We start from the raw sequence: 17,919 nt of genomic DNA, 5'->3' as shown, positions 1-17,919 counted from the left end.
CCCCTCCCCGTCCCGCTGGGCGGCCGTTCGGGTGGGGGGCGGCGGGCGCTGCCCGCGGCTTGGCGGGGAGCGGCCCCGCGGGCGAGCCGGCCGGGGCAGYGGTACGGCGGGCTTGCGGTCACGGTGTTTGCTCACGGGCACGGCGGCAGCACGTCGGAATCCTCGGCTTGAGGAGGCTTTAGGCTGCTGAAGCACTCTAAGTGGGTCAAGAGTCCTGTAAGTGGGGCTTGTTCCTAGGCTCCTTCACACTTGTTGCTTGTCAGGGCGGGGAAATCTGCTGCTGCTGCTCCTAAAATCTCTTTTATGGGTGCGATAAAAATAATAATTCCTGCCCTTATTCAAGAGAAGACTGGGGAGCATTGCCTTGCCTTGCCTGAGGAACACTCCATGTTTTTATACGTATTTATAAACACTGCAGTTATCAGCAACAGATAATGTAAATAGACTTTAGTACAACCAGAATTCAGGTATTCCCAAGTGAAACTGTAATTAAGAAACTTTTTTTAAAAGTTTTTTTTTTTTTTTAAACAGAGATTTGGATGTTCATCTCTTGTATGTTTGGGATAGGCAGCAGAGAGGGAGAAACCTGCGGTATTTGACTAGATGACAAAGAAGATAGGACAGCTGTTGTTTTACTGGGCTTCTGAAGCAGTGTGTTGGTTTCTTTTTTGTGACTGTCTTAACCTTACAAGCCTGTTGACTTAGTGGCTTTAGTAGATGTCTGTGTTGGCATATGTTTAAGAAAACCCTTTCCCTTAATACTAAATCATACCTTCCTTGACATATGGGCTTTGTCACTTTATGTATGTAAACTGTTGTATGCACCTGCCACATAGTAGAAAATTTTTTCTATATTACTGCTTTTTTAAAGATACATTTTGTTCTTAGTGAGGCATTGAAGTTCTTCAAGCAATAGAATTGTTTTGTGTATCGGTTTTTAAAATGGACTAGGCTTTTAAAATTGTCCAGGTCCTCTGGGCAAAGCCTTCTGGGCATAATCTGGTTTGGTTTCCAAGAGTTGAGTTCTTAATGTGTAATTGAAGCTGTCTTCAGTCTCTTGCTGTAGTTGGTGTCAGGGAATATTAAATTCTTAGTTACATTCTCTCTGTGGTTGTCATAAATCTGTTCTGGAAGTCAGTGAAGGACAGTGTGCTACACAGTCGTCTTTTTCAAAATTCTGTAGTAAAATTTCTTGGGTTTAAACGACCTTTTTGTAGTGTTTCAGTACTGAGACGCTTGTCTTACTACAGAATCTTAGTGAGACTACTTATAATTTGGTGGTAGTTGCTGTAACAGAGAAAAAGATATTTCTGATTGAGGGAACTAGGTGTTGTATCATGGAATTTAAGGTGCAGCATGGTCAAAAAACAAAGCCTGTTTTCCTTTTTTTATCTTTGGCTATGAACAAATACTGTTTATAGAAGAAAGGAAGTTATCATGTTCTGGGTTTTTTTTTTTTTTTTTTTTTTCCTTTTCACATAGGGGTACTAGCCAGTTCAAGTTAAGATAGTTTTATGCTGTGGATCTTACACATAGTAAGTTCTCTCTTTAATGTAAGCTTCAGATATACTGTGACTCTTTACCCTATCTGAAGACTGAGTGTGCATTAGTAGGCAGCCTGAAGCTGAACAAGAAGTTCACTGTTGTGTTGGAAGTGTAAGATTAGTTGCTAATATATGGAAATAACAATATTAAGTTGTCAGCTTAGACAAGAGAGTCAAGTAAGTCTGTGGATAAGGTTGTTGGCAGCTTCGTGGTGCCATTTTTTTTTTTAATAGCTAACCAAAAACCTTGGGGAGTACCTGCTGAGGTGGAAAACTGAATTGGAATTGGTGATGGAGGTGTGAAAAGCTGTGTCCCAAGTCTGTCCATGTTTTCAAAAGGATTATTCCTGAGTATAAATCAGATATGAAAAATAATCAGGTGTGAAGTGGAAGATTTTTTTGGCATACCTCTGAAGCAAAGCCTTTCAGGGTGAATATCTCTTTAACCTATTTATCTATTATAAGTATGTTCTCAAAAAATAAATATAGAATATGTTAACTATAGGATCTTAAATTGTTTCAGGTCTTCAGCAGAGTCAGGCCTAAACAAAGGGTTCCTCCCTCCCCTTAATCCCACCTTTACACCAGTGTTTTACCAGTGGCATTGATACTGGTGGCATTACTGCAAGTTTGCTCGAGTGGCTAGTGTGCTTTTGGCAGTTGTGGGCAAGATTCAGACCTGAAGCCTGACTTCTGGATACGGGGTAAAAAGGCTGGACCTTTTTGAAGGAGTTTGAAAAGCCTGTGCTTGCTGTAAGCAAGAGTTTCTGCTGATTTGCCATGAAGGAAAACTAATGGGAATTGACAGGGCATGTAATGCCAGTAATTTTAAAGCCTGGTCTTTGTAGCTATCTTATGTTTTCAGTTGAATGTTCAAGGAGCTGTGTCAAGCGTTGATGTTGAAAGATACTCAATATTAGGCATTAAAAATTTTGCAAGTTTTGCAGGTTTCTGGTTGTGTAACCATATCGTCCAAGGTGCTGTGTGAAGAAACAAGGCTTGCTTTCGTCAGTGGAGATGTTGTCTGTGCATGAGGAAAATCTTGATAAGGAAACTTCAGGAGGTCGTTGGCTTATGCCACCAGCTAATTCAGATGCTTAAATAGAAGTAGGAAATGGAAATAGCAATTTTGAGTATTTATGAATCGAAAGTCTGTGTCTGAGTCATTCACTGGCTTTTCTGGCAGACAGTGTTGGTAGGTTTGAAAAGAGGTTGTTACACAAGATAATGGTAATGATTATGAAAAAGTACTTGGGAGGGTGTTTAAGGGGAAAAGTATTACTTTAAACAGTATCATTCTCTGATAAAGCTTGTACTAGACAACTGTCTTATCCTTTCTACAAGGCATTCTATTTCAGCTGGTTGTACTTAACAGGGTGACTGGTGGGCTTTGCTTTTTAAAGCAATATGTTTGTCTAGACCAGTTCCAATAAAGAAATTGGCTTTCAAAGAGTAAGAATATGGTAACAAACTCTAGTATTAGCTTTGCTTCTTTAGATTTCTGTTTTCTGAAAACATTTTTAACTTTCATTTTTGTATTTGAATATTTTCCTGCTATCAGAAGAATTTACTTTTGAAGTAGGATGCTGCAGATCAAGGAGGAGGTGAGTTGCTTCCACATATTTCCTATTGCAGGGCTTTGAAAAGAATGACCTCTTGCCTTGTATGTGTCAATAACTAGGACTAACAGAATCAGACTTTTATCACTGGATATTTGTAGAACTGAGCTGAAGTGTAACTTGCCCAGTGATTACATACTTTTTCTGGAAAGTTTATCTCAATGATTTGCCATAAAAAGAGAATGTTTCTTAACGCAGTTTGAAGACAAACTTTGAGGTTTACTTTGAGGGCACAACGACAGTCTTTTTGCGTACAGAACATTACTCACCGCATTGCAATGTGGCAGTTGGTGTGGTGATAAGCAATCAGCCTCCCTTGGGGAAGGAGGTGCCACAGCTCATGCTGCTGCCGCTTTGTTTTGAGAAGCAGCAAATAATTTGAAGCGAGGGCACGTTGGCAAAATTAAGGTGCTTAGAATTGTGGAGAGGAAGTATTGCATATTGAAATATCAGCTTGCCAGCTAATTTAGGATGGTTTTCAATTACAACTTCTGCTTTCTTTTGAATTTTCAACACCACATRGAAATATCTGTATCCCTCACTGCTTTTTGTTGAGTGGCATCTGTTTGAGTCAGGATATAGTCAGGGTAGGAAGAAAATGACTATTTTGGTTTTGTAGTGCCTTTTTTTTTTTTTTAATAACGGGCTCTTGAGCAGTTGAAGTATGATGTAGGGATGATGGGTATAAAATAAAGTTAGATGAAAGCTGTATTTGTTATTGCATATAGTCATGATTGCTCTTGTATTCTAGAGTTACTGATCTCTACTTCTTCATTATAACAGAGAGAGAGGAGGAGAAACAATCTCCTCCTTGCGGAGGAGAAACTGTCTTTTCTTTTTCTGGCCATGCAGGATTGTTTAGCCTTCCAAGTAATCTGCACCCAAACTGTATGTGTATCAGAGAACGTTTCAGAACTTCTCAGTACTGACTGGTGGCCAAGTTGCTTGCAGAAAGGCATCCTTGAATGTTTAGGTAAGTATAAGGGTCACAGGATATGTAATTGTCAGTGTAGCAAAATTTGCAGCGTGGTTCAGATGGATTTCAGTAGCCATGAAAATGCAGTGGAGTTTGCTGGGATGTGCCAGCTGCTGTAACTCACTGTGAACAGGACTAAGCCTTGTGAGAACAGAATATTAAGCCAGCTACTACTTACAAAAAGAAAGTGTTGGAATAAGCAGAGCTATAATCACTGGCTCTCTAAGGTGCCTTTAGCTAGCAGTAAGCAAGAGTAGACAATTTACTTGCAGGAATAGACTGAAGGTCTATTCTGCATACTTAAAATGAGTATTGTGGTTTTCTGGTGGCAGATTTAAGTACATTAGAAACTTCTGTTGGGACTTGGTTTAGGAAATGCTGCTTCCTTTTTTGCCCTACCTTATTTCCTTTCTGACAGTATTTTGTTGGAAAATGATTAGTATTCGCATTTCTACATCTAATACTGACAACCAAAATTATACTATAGATGTCATAATGTTATAACACTGCCTACATTTGAAAAGGTCATCTAAAAATCTAAATGTCTTTACTAGCATAATTGTTTTTCTAAATGCAGCCATGATCATCTGTGTATTTTCAAAGGCACAGTTAGACTGACTTGTCTCAAGTACACCAAAGCCATTGTTCTTACCCTTTTGACTGACTTCCCTCCTTCTCTTCTTAATCAAACTAAGTGTTCTTTTTCACCACCTTTTGGTCCTTAGAGGACTGCAGTCTGCTTTTCCTTGTTTGAAGCCAGCAGGGTCAATTGTACTGCCCTCTTGGGGTCTGGAGGAAGARAAGATAGCATATGTTCCCTTAGATCTGCTTAGGGGATCACTGGATCTGTTGAGCAATTTACCAACAGCTTTTGGGAAAGGGTTGTTTTGTTTTCTTGTCCTGTTGGTAGGATCCCTCATTGGGCTTCAACCTATTTTAATGACAGCGTTCTGCTGAGGTTGCCATTTTAGCTGATTACGGGTATGTTTGTTTGTCTAGTATGACTTTCTCAAAATACTGTCATAAGTATAGTGTAGTAAACTGGATGTTTTACCTGTTTATTCAAAGTTCCATATTCTCTTGAGGGAACGTACCATGGACCTTCTCCCTATATGGAATTTTTTCTTCATGGAGTTCTGCAGTCTTTGTTAAAGCTGCTTATTTGTGCTCTTCTGACTTCTCATGTAAACTGCTTAATGATACTAGATTTCGGGACCTGCTACCTTAAGGACTTCAAGCCAACATTGGTCTATATTTTGAGTTTTCGTAAAATAGAGAATTTCCTATGAAAACGGAATAATTGAATTCAAACAGTAGAAGCTGCCTTGCCTTCTGAGAATGAATGCCACCTCTGATGACTGAGGCTTAATCTGAATTACAAATTCCTTTAGCTAACTTTTAACTCCTGCCTGTACTAGAAAAACCTATATCTGTATCTCCTAATCTGCAGTGAGAACTGTTTTAAAAACCCTGTGCAATGCAAAGATAAATATAGCCAAGACTGGTTATCAGTCTTGAGAGTACTGCCAAGCTTTAAACCGCAAGACTTTAGCATTTGGAATATGAAAGAGGATAGCTAGTAGGACTCAAAATTAAGTACCACTGAATATGCATTTCGGCTTCTCTGAGCTGGCAGTTTAGTCATACTTTTATGAAGAATACTACACTGCATTTCATAGTGGGCTGCTTTTGAGATTTAGTGGTTGCCAGCCCCTGGTGTAAACTTAAGTATGGGCTTGTTCTGTCTTCCTAATGCCCATGCTTGGATTGCATAGACAAATACTAGTGGTCCAAAGATAAGTTAGTGGTGGTGGAATCTGGTGCTCCCTGACATTATGGGCTGTGATAGAACTAATTTACTTGCAAAGAATAGCGTATATTCCAGGTATGATTTTTTTTTTTTCGTTTTAGGTTTAAGTGGTTATTTAGATTTCTTGATGTATTCCCTAGAAGAGGATATAAAATTGCAAGGTTGATAACAGCTGTACTTCACTGTTCTCAATATTAGTCTTTTATGCAAATAGTATTTTGTCTTTTAATGGAACATGACTGTAAAAATAAAAGGAAGAGACTATTCAGACCTCTCATTAAAGTAGCAATGTGGCAAAGTGCCAACTACTGGCTTTTTGCTTGCTGTACCCTGAGTGGGGAACAAAATGGATTGTTTTCCGAGGTGGGTGTCCTGAGATATGAAAACAAGCGTAAAAAAAATCAACAAAAGCTTTACTTAGTGGCTTTCTGGCCTTTGTATAATCAGTCCTAAGAGGAGGATGCTGAAAGAGGCTTGTGTCCTGATAATCTTGATGCCTATGACTTATGTGCTACTGCACTTGACTTCCTGCTCTTGACCTTTTTAATAATTAAAAACCATACTAATTCTGCAGAGTTACAAAAATAGCAGTTCAATAATGTGTTATAAAAATGTTTTGGCTTTTTTGCCAGCTTCCCTGATGCAACAAAGGAACCTGTTAGATGGCTTATACTTGATTTATAAGTTCTCTCTTATAGGGGCAATTTTCGAATATGTTTTGGGTATAGAAGAGGAATACTAAATTTTTCTGACAACCAGAGTTTACCCATTTTACTCCTGTGAAGGATATAAAAGGGTGGGTGTTTTCTTCTAGTGCTCTCTGTAGATCATTCCACAGAAATACAGAGTATAATTCGGCAAAGCTTCCTTTGCTTTTTATTAGGCTTTTTGTAGGTATCTTGGCAATCTTGCATCAGCTAAGAATGCAGAGAAGGAAGATCAATAACAAAACATTAAAACCTTCTGGGTAACAAAAATCCAATATTTGATTCAGTGGCTTGTTGCTAAAGTAGTTGAAGACTTGTGTTGGCTTTAGCTACTGTATCAGTAAAATTCTCTTCTAATTTGGCCTTGATCCTTCCTATACTCTGAAGTTTAAAGTTAGGATATTTCCTATTTCTGCCATAAAGTCAAAATCAGGATTTCAAGTTAAGGTGGTCTATGTTGGCAAGCAAGAGAGACTGACCAAATTTCCCAACACTTGCATAAATGTTTCTGTCCTAAACATTTAACTAGCGCATGGTGCTGTTGAAAATGCCAGTTATGCCAAATGATTTGGAAGGACTCCAGTATATAGGTCAGTGTAGGGAAAAGGAGATGATACACAAGACTGTCTGTGATGATACTGGAAGAAAGTCTAAAATACTCAGATAAGGTCAGGGTTGATGTAACAGTATAGCTCTGCATGTCTGTGAATGAACTAGGTCCACCTTGGATTTTGAGCAGTAGAGACTTAAATGCTGTGGAAAAGTGATATAAGGTGCTGTCAGAAGAACATTAGTTGCTCATTCTTCAATGTAAGTTCTTTCCAGCTGCATTTTTCTGTATTAGTTAACCGCTCCAAATCAGCCCCTTGTCACACATCACAGTAAAGTCATTGTGAAAAACAAAGCATGATCACAAAACCCATGACTGTTTTCCTCTGAACACTAATGTCTTGGCTCTGTTTCAATAGTTCATTATTATGTAAGTGCCTTAGGGCTGATCTGCATGCAAGACTCGCATGAATGTTCTGTGCAGTCTAAGATTGTCCTCAAAAAGGTGCAATTCCACGTTCCTGTTCCTTTACCAGTGTGTACTAAGTGTCTGGGAGTTCTTTTAGCACTACCTGCAATCCTTCTGTGTATTACCTTTTGGGAAGTTTTATTCCATATGGGGATTAAAACTCTCTTAAATCTTCATACTCTCTTCTTGCAGATCCTGTTATGAGGTAACAGAATATTTGAACACTTTCTCATTTGAAGCCAAAGGGACTCCTGAACTGGATAGTAATCTAAGTTATGTCTTTGTAATAAATGAACAGCTTATAAGCATGTTGTTTGTTAAAACACAAAATCACAGGTGACACTGGTAGTGTTTGGGGTTGACCAAAGCATAGTTTCATAATTCCTATTGTACAATGACATTTAGTCACACTAATGACGGAGTAATTAAGAATTACTGGCACTTAAAATTAATTACTAGGCAGACATAAAAAGGAAAGGTGTAGAATATATGTGTTACTGCTGCTTGCATTTGAGGCTGCTGCTCTAAGAGATRTGACGAGTAATAGACCTGTATCAGAATATTGTGCTGATGGTGATCCAATCGCTAAGGAAATGTGCAGGATGTTTGCGCTAAAACTACTCTTCAAACAAGAATAAAGACTGTTGGACAGTTACTGAACTTTTGACTTAATTGTACCAAAAGTCTTGATCATCTGGTAAGTAGCCTAGAGAATTGATTATACTGGGAGGCCAGTGATCTGTTGGTGAAAAACAATTCTGCTTTCTGTTTGAAATAAAGCCATACAACTTCAAACCTCTGAACTAACTGTTGGTTAAGGCTTTGTACAGGAATGTTGCTAGCACTTACTGAACATATTGTCATAAATGTAATGTTTGAGCAAGCTTTTCTCTTTGAAGTACTACTTGAAGTAAAGGTAAAGTAGGTTATGTAACTTGTAAAACATTCCTTCCTCCACTGGTGTGCAATCAGTGTCAGTTTGAAGCTAGCTTGTGAGTGTTGTAATGCTTTATAACTCTAGTGACACAGGACCCTAAGATAAACTCGAACTTCTTTTAGGGAAATTTTTATGTTGTTTAGCAACATGCCTTCAAATCAAGCAGGAAAAATGAAAATGAATAACAGGAAAAGTCTTTGTCATTCCTTGATGATTTTATGCTGTAGTATTTGTCATAGGCAGTCTTTCCCAAGCTCTGATTTCAAACTCCCATGTGTATGAAAAAGCAATATTACGTATAGTTCGATAAAACTCCTTTCTGACTAAGTGACCCAAAGCAGATTAACACGTGGATTAATGTATTTATGACTGTAATAAATCTGCCTTGACAAATACTAAGGAGAGATTTGTTTGGGGGTTTGAATAAAATACAGTATCTGGGGTTACACTGAAAGTCTTATGGGGAATGATGTAGCTGAGATGGTTAAGARTTTCCTGCTTTCCTTGGTTTTGTGCTCGATCATCTTTATACAGATTCAGCTGTAACTATGTAAAGATCTATTTAAGTCAAAGTTGTTATCTTGGTCGGCAGGCCTACAAAAATCAAGGGATTCTGATTTGAATGGAATGCATGCATTTTGTTATCCACTGCATACATTCAGTAGCTGCTCTGTAGCACACACAAATCTAAGCTTCCCCCCCGCTCCCCTTACTGTGTAAATGTATTATCCGTTTTTTAAGGTAACTTAGAAAGCAGGCTTCGTGCTGCTTTCGTGTCTTTTTTTTCTAGGGGTCTTGGACTGTAACATTCCCAAACTTGAGTAGAAAAGTCAAGAACCAGTGACAAGTCTCATGAAAAAGTGATCTATGCTTAGGTAGCACAGCTATTTGTCAGAGAGCAGTAACRTATTGGAGATGAGGAATGCTTGGTGTTATGCTTGTGTTTTTGAGAAAGTGGTTAAGATAACCACTCTTATTACTCCATGAGGAAGGTGCAAGATCTGTTTCTTCCAAGTTGTTTATCTTGGGACTGGGACTTAGGAGAGCTTTGCACCTCTGATATGAGGTGACACTTAATATGACAAGCTTGCTTTCTGTAGATAGCTGAGGTCAGTGAGAGTGTAAACCAGTCAGAGGTTGGACTTGAACTACTCACTCTTCCAGCTCAAGATGGAAATTACTGCAGATTATCTGGTATTTGAGAGTGTTTTTTTCTGAAACCTTTGCTCTCACCATTCTGACTTTGAGTGGCAATGAAAATCAAAGACATCAAATTGCTGCGTGACAGTTTAAGCACTCTTCATGAAGGAAGATAAAAAATCATTATCGGTGGTTAACTGACTTTATTTAATCTGCACATATGAATCAAAATGGGGGCAAATTGAGTATTTTGATTTGATAAAAGGGGAGTCATTCCAGTAAAACTTAGAATTCTGGATTAGCTATAACTTAAGTACCACCAGGTTGGGTCAAAACAAAGGACCCTCTAGCTCAGTATCCTACCTCTCTGTGGAGTTGCTGCTTAATCTTCTGTTCTGCAAGCCTCTGACCCCTTCTGTCCCCCCTCCCACCATGATACCCAGCCAGTCTGCCTTCAGGCCACGCTACAGAAACACCTTTGAATGCTTATGCTCTGCTTGCTCAGTTTTCTTGCCCTTGTGTCCTGCCCACCTGCAAAGTGATGAGACCTTTTACCTGAAGCAGAGAGACCAAGAAACTTTGGGCTGGCTCACGCTAAACAGATCCCATGTTTTGCTGGGGATGTTAAGTTGGTGGGTGCTGTAAAAAAAGTGGTGCTATGGGTGTGTTTGTGGGAAGTGTTCGTTCACTTGGTGCATCCCCCTGCTGCAGTAAGAAATCCTGATACATATTGGTCTACTGTGCTGGGTCTCAGGACCTCTTACTGAAACTTGGACTGTGCTTTGTCCTTACCCTTTTTATTTATACTCTTTGGGTCTAAAGCCCAGCCAAGTTGCACAGCCTCTTCCTGGTCCCAGCCAAGCTGGCCATTCAGGGAAGGAGGAGGAAACTTAGCGAATGAGATTCTGGCAGCTATAGGRTAGGATTTATTTCTGCTTCCTTGTCCTCTTGTGTCTCTGGCCAGAGTATCTCAGGGTAGTGCCCTCTGGGTTCTTGGATGCCTTTGGGGAGCTATTGGCATTTTGGGGGTGCTTTGCCTGGTATCCTCAAAGTTTTCTATTTTGATCCTCATCTTTCTGTGTTTTTTTTCTTTCTCTCCACATTTTCTGTCTTATAGTTATTTTTCACGATTTTTTTTCTTCCCCTTTAGGCCCCTTCTCCTTTCTCAGAGAGGACTCTGAGGTTTTTAGTAAGGATGCCTATCCCCAAAAGAAAAAATAGCAACTAAACATGAATATTCAAGGAGTCTGTGGAAAGCATATGCTGATATTTGTCCTGAATACTTTCTCAGCTTCCAGATGTTTTAGCTTGGGGATTTCTAGAACTAGAGGTGACTTCTTAACACCCCTTGATGGAGTTCTCTCATGAATTTGTTCAGTCTTGCCATGAATCCTCATGTTCCACAGTTTGCCCATTTGCTGTGTCAAGAACAGCCTCTGTCTGTGTTTGAGTTCGCCATCTGCTAATTCTGTGGCATTCACTTGGCTCACAGAAAATGTTTAATTATGTTTGGTGCTTTCACTTTTTTTTTGTAGCCACGATGATTGCAAAAGCTTGTGCTGTGTTGAAATCTTACTGAAATTTTGAGTGGTCAACTCTGGTTTTAAAAAACTTTTTTTTTTTTTTGTTATTGCAAAGAAAGTCCTTTCCCAAATCATTTAGCAAATGACAAGCTGTAAGACATCTGAACTGATAATTAGCACATGATAAAAATAGATTCCAGATTTTGTATTTTGTACATGGAAGGCTTGTGTCACTTCGTACTCTGTTTCCTTAGCTACAGCTGCTTGCTTGTCAGCATAGGTCAGGGTTGGCCTGGTTATCTGGGCAGGTCAGTTGTCGTCCAAGATTTTACTTCTGTTCTAACGTATACAAAATTTAACAGGCAGATTAAATTCACAGCACTGGTTATTGACTTTTAGCATTTAAAAGTCTGTCAGTGTCTACTTTTTCTTCGAAAAGCRTGCATGCCACTGCTGTGCTGTCAATACTTCAAGAACTTTCCATGCTTTTCATAGTAGTGTAACTGGGGATTTTAGATGAATTTACATCCGACCCCCTTTATGCAGTTTTCAGCTAGCTTTCGAAGCATATCTCTGGCATGCAGATTAGTGGTTGGCTTGTACATGTAGCACTCCATCTTTATCAAGAAGGTTGGCTTGCATTCTTTCRGTATTGATGGCAGCTGTCTATCTGGGTACATCATGTGAGTCTGAATAGCTGTATTGCCTCTCAGATGCAGACATGGACACAGTAGTTGATCTTTGCATTAAATAATAGTAATRTAGCTTATTTCTCTGCCGGAAAGAGAACAAGCTTGTACTGTGATGAGATCCCTTTTTGCCAGCTCCATTGACACTAGATGTTGTCCCAGTATAAGGTTTTTCTTTTTTTTTTCTTCTTCTTCCCAGAATAGTTAACTGAATAGTTTTACATGTATTAACACTGTTTGCAGATGCAGTTGGGCTAATGTAAGAGTACCTTCACTGAGTACTGAAAATTAGGACAAATAACTATTCAGTAGCTTGCTGACCCACTTCCTTCTCTCTGCTCATGTTCCTCCTGTCTGGGCCCTTGTCCAGGAAGTCAGCCCAAATTCCTATCGTTCCTACTCTTAACAGTGTGGATATTTATCAACTTTGCCATGCTTCCTTCCTGTTCATAGCATTCCTTGAAGAAATTTTGCATCTTCTGTGATGTCCAGAAGTTCTTTCTGCAGACAGAAGGAGCAGAAAGACAGTGACTGTTTAACTCGCTTTTTTTTTTAATGTTTAAATGCTGTCACAGAAATGTACATAACTGTACGGAAGGCCTTTTGGTACAGAACAACATTGATGTTTGGGTCACGTTGGTACAAAGAGCTCTCCTCTGGGGTTAGAGTGTTAAAAGCTCAGGCGGTCCATTTGGTTACTTCTTCTCAGGCTGTTTTCAGATTTTGATATTACATTATAATTTTCCTGTAGCACTTCAAAGACTAATAATGCCCTTCAGAATTGCAAAATGGGAGCAGGAATGGAGGAGTGCAGTCACACTGTTATGCTCAAAATCTTGTTTATGGGTAAAAAGGAAGCACACCATATAAATGTGTGTCTATATGTGTGTGTGTGTGTATATAGATATATAAAAAATATGTACGTATGCTTATGTAAAGCCAAGAATTTATTGCAAGTATAATGAAAATCTTAGTCTAATTCAGGGATTATCATTAGTCTGGATCTAATTATTACATAAAAAGAAGAATAATGCAGTTAGTACTTATATACAGGAAAAGTTGCAATAATAGTTGTAAAACAATTAAAACTGTAACAGTTTCTGTCCCTTCTCTTGGAGTTATTCACACTCTTCCATTGCTCCTCTAGGTCTTAAACTCAGTAGCTTTGGACTGCTGGAGAGGGTAACACCATAAGCTAACAAACCTAGAGTCCTTCGTTGGGAGGAATATGATGTTGCTTCATAGTTACTTGAAAAGTAACATGGAGCATGTTTAAGGTCCTAAGCTCTTTCAAACTTTAAACCAGTGTAGCTTTGTTAATTAGACTCCAGGTCACAGCTATACTATCAAAAGGGTCTGCAGGGAATGCAGTTATACTAGCAAAAATTCTTGTGCCAGGATTGTAAAGTAAATCACAGAAAGATGACTTGTTGTGCCAGTGACCTGGTTTAGGTTTTGTAAATGTGTTTTGAGTGTAAGCTACATCTCTACTTAAAGGGCTTGCATGTATACAGATGATAGTTTTCATTCTTACAATTATAGCAATAATTGCACAGGATATTATGAGTAGATTCTGGGTGTTTTCCTATCTCTCCTTAGTTATAGGACAGTAGAATGTAATAATTCACCTTTCTGCTTTTGAATCGTTAGTGATATATCATCAGTGTCCTCAGTCTTGTATCAAAGTTTGAGATGATGTAATAAATTACTATCCTGATGATATTGTTTATCTGAAAGAGTGGCAGCAGATAGTAGAGGGGACTTAAAATTCATTTAAGCTCATTTCTTGACTCTTTCAGTTGTGATTATCTTTTCAAAGTAGATTATATTCTTTGGTTATTTCATGAAGGATATTAATACCCATAATTAAAGTAACTTTATATTACAAACCCTGTTCTTGTCTAAAACTTTACCCATTAGACTAAATCTGCTTCTGACTTATATTTATTAGGTGCAGTCTAGTTACTGTAGATCTCGCTTTTTTTTTCTTTTCTTGAATTCTTGGTGGTTAAGGAAGTATCTGAACAAAGGTGCCGCACTCTGTTTTGTTTCGTTCTTAGACTGATACGATGCACTGGGTAAGGAGGTTGGTTATTCCCACAATATTCTCATAGCTTTTGTTTGTTACAGAAAAGTAGCAGATTTTAGGAATGTCTGACCTGTGGCAAAATTACATTATGGGTTTTGAGGGAAGGACTATGTGCTATTTTCTACTGAAAAAAATGACTTTGAACATAAATAGAAGAATAAGATTTTTGTTCTAATTTTTGTACAAATACAGGAATGCGAGCATGTTTTGTAGACCAAACCTGTCACCCACAAGACAAAATACTGATGAGTAAGCTCACAACACCAGGAATAACATTTGGCAAGATTATCAGCAAAACTGGAGGCTCTGTACTTCTAAAAATTGGAAAGAATGATGTGCTGCTCAGCATCTTGGAACCTGGCTTCTGGGATCCTGACCTCTATTTTTAAACTGGTAGTCTTGGTAAGGTGTCCGGTTTGCTAGGCCAACCGTGGTCTGCAACTGGTCACCAGGATCATAATAAAGACTGTGGTATGGGTATATATGACAATTAAATACTTGAGCCAACAGATAACTGTCAGTCCTCAAGAGGTTTGGAAAATACTGCCTATACAAAACATGAAGGATGAAAATCTTGGCTGTGTGGTCCTGTCTCTGTCACGTTGCCTCTACTGCTTATCTGACAGCCAATTCAATTTGTTAATTTGATAGAAAACTGTTCTCTCTTTCTCTTCCCTAGTTTAACGTTTTTTCCAGAGCACCAACTAGAATGGGCTTTGACAGGTATCAGAGCTGCCTTTGGAGGGGACAGGCATGACAAGTGGGATTGCCTAATGTACTCCTAGGGAGAAAAGGAAGAGTGGGGCTGCCCCCTTTTGGCAGCAGCCCTCCCTTAAATCTCCACAGTTTTATCATCTAAGTGGTGAGCTGTCCAAGCACTGAAGGCAATGGTCCCTTGCTGTCTTCCTGCTTGAAATTTGCAGCCTAAAACATGTGGACTTTCCTCCTTTTTTTTTTCCCCTTCTTATCAAGGTGGCAGTGTGCTGTAGGGTGGGGGGAAGGGGGAGTTGGGTGTGTGTTTTTAAATATGGTTGTTCCATGGGTTGGAGCACTTGGGCTGAAGATCCCTGGTTCAATTTTTAGCAGGATTCAAACCCCTGCTTCCTAGGAGGAGGTGTTGTACCTGCCAGGGTAGAGGAATGTTTGCTGTCTGGATTGCTGATGTTGATCTGGTACCGTTCTCATTCTCATGCAAAGATCCTCTGTGTAGAAGGGAGCATGAGTGTAACAAGCCTAGTAGCTTAGCTCTGGGTTTTAGTGCCTCCTCTAAAGACTTTTTTTTTTTATATCCACCCAACAGTTCTTTTTATGAATTGAATGTCCTTGAGGCRTGATTTAAAAGGCTGTGCTCTATCTTCACTTATAAGAAGAAAGCTTGTGTCTAATTTCAGTCTTTCACATTTAGACAGTTGGTGATCCAATGTGTTACTAACAAAAAACAAATACATCTTTCTATTGTTGGTGGTTGTCAAGTTGATGTGAACTAGTAAGATGCCACAGAAAGAAAAGCATAAAAGAGCACGAAGACCAAATGTTTCTCATTCAGAGAAAACTGAGCCATTTAATGAAAATGAACTGAAAGTCTTCCATGTCTGGGCAGTGGCTTTTTGTGGAACATGGTGTGAAAAGAACTTGAATTTCTGTTGCTCATTTCATTCTGCTTTTGTGGCAATACTCTTGGCTCTGGTTTACTGAAGAGTAAAACTAATTTACAGCAGCCATCCAGTCTGTAACAGCTGGACATTCTGCACTGGGGAGGGGCCAACCTCTGACATAACACTTTAACCCAGTTTTAAAACTGGGATCCAATTTGCAGTACAAATTTGACAAATGTTTTAACAACGTAATAGGATCCTCTGAAATGGATGCATTTAGTTAATGTAGTCAGGCTCTTGACTTGTTCCCTTTCTTTGGACCCAAATGTATCAGAATGTGCTTGATTGTTTGCCTGTGTAGCCTGCTGTGAAATAGCCTAGGCTGAAGTGTCCAGTGACAGTTTACAAGTTACAAAGACAGCTTTTTGGCCATTGACCCTCCGCAGGAATCTGTAAGCTTTGTTTTGTAGATGTCTCTTTATCTAGGGAAATTGCATCTAAGAGAAGAGGTGCTGGATTGCTTTGTCCCTCATTGTTAAAGATGACTTCTAAAGAATTTTTACTGCTTGATTCATACTTTTCCTTCAGGGTACATTAAGAAAACATGGGGTTTACTGAGATTCTTCTCCTTCCCCCCATGCTTACATGCCCTTGTTTGCTTTACTTTTGACTGTGTAGTTTTTGAGAGTATTTGGAAGGCTGTGGATGTTTAACACCTTAATTGAAAAAGACATGGCTCAATCATTAAGAGACTTTATCTTTAAAAAAAATCAAGAAGGGTAAAAATCCCTTATTTCAATTTATACTCTTGGATCTTTTGATATTACTGTTTTGTTAACTTTTTAGCTGTGGTCTTCCAACTTAGGGGCAATTCAAAAATCTACTTAAAACATACAGAATTCTTTCTTCTCTCTTCTGCTTTGTTCTGTGCATAATGAAGAAAGCAGCCACCCAGTTGATACCCCATGTAGCTAATCCTTGACCCAGCATGGATTAGCTAGGCCATGTCTAATGGGTGAAATTCAGCAACAGTCTAACTAATGTGATACAGCACTTAGTCCTTCTCTGTCTTCCTCTTCCCTTTCCCCCTTACCCAAACTGTATCCTCCCATCTCCTGCCTTGTATTGACACTGATATTTGCCTAATTTTCCCAGGAGGTGGGTCAGGGTGCCAAACTGGCAGACAGTGAAATAAGAAGAAAAAAATCTGCCTATTTATTACTTTGAATCAGGTCGCTGTGGATGAAGTCAAATGACCACCAGTACTAGTGCTAGGGAGGGATGGCTTGGGCAAGGATAGGTTCATGCCAGTATCACCAGAGAGTAGTTAAAGTAAATCAAATAATTTAACCTTGCTGAATGCTGTTGCTGTGACATCATTTGGGGGGGGGGGAAGCTACTTGTGATAGAACCTCTCTAGCAGAGAGGGGAGTGAAAGGAAGATGACATTTTTCACTCTTCTTTCAAATACCAGATATAGGTGGAAAGAAATAGCTTTGAAAGGATGATTCCAGTGCTGCTTACAGGAGGAACATACTGGGAAGAATTGAATGCTGGAGAGACTTGTTTGCTTAGGGATAGTGGGAGGCAGTCTGATCACCCATGACTGTGTTTTGTCTAAAGAGGGGAGTCACAGATCTCCTTAAGGATAGGGTTTGTAGTTAAATCTCAGTGCTTTCTTAGCTTTGCTACCATGTAGTGCTTGTTTAGCTTAGGTAGAAAACCAGTCGCTGTGCCAGTTGAATTCTGGAAGCTTAAGAGGGCTGTATCACTTATCCTGAGAAAAGCTTGTAAGCCATTCCAAGCTCTTGTTAGAATATCCAGGAATATGTTGCAAAGAACAGTAGCATCATCATGTAATGCTTAGTAAGTTTATTTTACTCCCCAAGCGGATGAGGAAAGAGTAAGTATTTAAATGTCCTTAAATATGCTGTGTGACTGTGGATATTGACTCCTGTGCCATGGCATAACAGCAGGGAACTACTGAAATAGTTTTATTTTCTCCTGTTTCTGTTTTCAGAAATAAGATGGAGCCTGAAACTGGCACTGACTCTCCTTGCTGTGGGGATGACAGCTCCTGAATTGGGGTAGGGTGAGCAGTTGAGTGATGATCATGTGGGCCCTTGTAGGTTGTGTGGTGGCAGCAGCATATAGAGTCAACAGACTAATGGAATACTGTCTTTGTTATGGGCTGTTGGGAACTTACCATAGTGTTGAACTGATAAGTTCTGTCTAAAAGCTGRCTTAGCCTTTAGAAGTTCTGTATTTAAAC

The 17,919-nt window shown here is 39.2% G+C and overlaps 1 protein-coding gene across 5 annotated transcripts in view; it reads left to right on the top strand.

Annotated features, from left to right (window-relative positions):
* Positions 1-148: 148 nt before the first annotated feature.
* ADIPOR2 (adiponectin receptor 2) overlaps positions 149-17,919 on the top strand; it is a 43,139-nt gene continuing 25,368 nt past the window's right edge. The window contains exons 1-3 of one of the 5 annotated variants that reach the window (XM_026070345.1): positions 3,091-3,148; positions 4,016-4,136; positions 17,668-17,734. The gene's annotated coding sequence lies outside the window, so the exon portion shown is untranslated. Of the gene's footprint in view, positions 217-3,090; positions 3,149-3,957; positions 4,137-17,667; positions 17,735-17,919 lie in introns of those variants that run through there. The other 4 variants (XM_026070347.1, XM_026070346.1, XM_026070349.1 and 1 more) reach the window with 4 other exon arrangements.

Source organism: Apteryx rowi, unplaced genomic scaffold (genome assembly GCF_003343035.1).
Source record: "Apteryx rowi isolate R43461 unplaced genomic scaffold, aptRow1 scaffold_31, whole genome shotgun sequence".
Classification (NCBI taxonomy): Eukaryota; Metazoa; Chordata; class Aves; order Apterygiformes; family Apterygidae; genus Apteryx; species Apteryx rowi.
This window is presented reverse-complemented; position numbering and strand designations above follow the sequence as displayed.